The 1326-nt window shown below is 50.0% G+C and overlaps 1 protein-coding gene across 1 annotated transcript in view; it reads right to left on the bottom strand.

Annotated features, from left to right (window-relative positions):
* Positions 1–1326, bottom strand: part of LOC125481896 (synapsin-1-like) — a gene marked incomplete at its 5' end in the record, with an annotated part of 7784 nt that overhangs the window by 2916 nt on the left and 3542 nt on the right. The gene's annotated exons all lie outside the window — the stretch shown is intronic.

The raw sequence follows: 1326 nt of genomic DNA, 5'->3' as shown, positions 1-1326 counted from the left end.
GGGTGGATTGGCCGTGCTAAATTGTCCCGTAGTGCCCAGGGATGTGCGGGTTAGGGTGGATTGGCCGTGCTAAATTGTCCCGTAGTGCCCAGGGATGTGCGGGTTAGGGTGGATTGGCCGTGCTAAATTGTCCCGTAGTGCCCAGGGATGTGCGGGTTAGGGTGGATTGGCCGTGCTAAATTGTCCCGTAGTGCCCAGGGATGTGCGGGTTAGGCTGGGATTGGCCGTGCTAAATTGTCCCATAGTGCCCAGGGATGTGTAGATTAGGTGGGTTATAGGGAGGTGGGTCTGGGTGGGATGCTCTGAGGGTCAGTGTGGACTTGTTGGGCTGAAGGGCCTGTTTCCACACTGTGGGAAGCAATGAACAGCGTTCACTATGGCAACGATATTCCACAGAGAGGAGACACTGCTGGAGGAACAGCCAATGCCAACATGCACACGTGCCAGTAGGGAACTTGCCCTATTTAAAGACTCTATAGGCCGTGCAAATGTAGAGACTGATGAAAGTGGAACTGACGAGTCAGCACGCTAATATTGATAACACCTATGTGACTTATAACTTTAAATTAATGGATAGTCTTTTGAGGAAAAGGGGCGAATGGTTGGAAAAATATAATAGTGTCATTATTGTGCTGCCTTTTGCGATCTCCATCGCTGCTCTAAGTGCCTTTTTGCGCCTATGACACACGTAACCACATGAAAGACGAGGAGTCACAAGCCTGAACTAGGCCGAGCTACGCCAGGGTAGGCCTCACCAGCCAGATCTTGTCTGAACTAGGCCCGGCTAGGTTTCATTAGCCTAAATCAGGCCCGACTAGACTTCACGAGACAAAACCGAACCCAATGATACCTAATTCAACTTTGTTAGTGTGAAATAGACACAGCTAGGCTTATTTGCTCGAATTTCAGCCCAACTAAGCTTCAAAACTGCAAACGAAAGCCTAACTCAACACAACTACGCTTCATGAGTTGAACCAGACACAGCTAAGGCTTCATTAGCCTGAAACGGGCCCATTTAGACACAACTAGTTTCTCAATAGCCTGAACTAGGCCCGACTGGACACAACTGGGCTTCAGAAGCCTGAACTAGGCCCAACAGGATGCAACTAGGTTTTGCTAGGCCGAACTAGCCACAACTGGACACAACTAGGCTTCACGAGCCTGAACTAGGCCCAACTGGACAGAACTAGGCTTCATAAGCCTGAACTAGGCCCAACTGGACACAACGAGGCTTCATAAGCCTGAACTAGGCCCAACTGGACACAACGAGGCTTCATAAGCCTGAACTAGGCCCAACTGGACACAACGAGGCTTCATAAGCCTGAA

Source organism: Rhincodon typus, unplaced genomic scaffold (genome assembly GCF_021869965.1).
Source record: "Rhincodon typus isolate 14 unplaced genomic scaffold, sRhiTyp1.1 hic_rhity00004169, whole genome shotgun sequence".
NCBI lineage: Eukaryota > Metazoa > Chordata > Chondrichthyes > Orectolobiformes > Rhincodontidae > Rhincodon > Rhincodon typus.
Note: the sequence above shows the minus strand (reverse complement) of the source record. Positions and strands in the feature narration are given on the sequence as shown.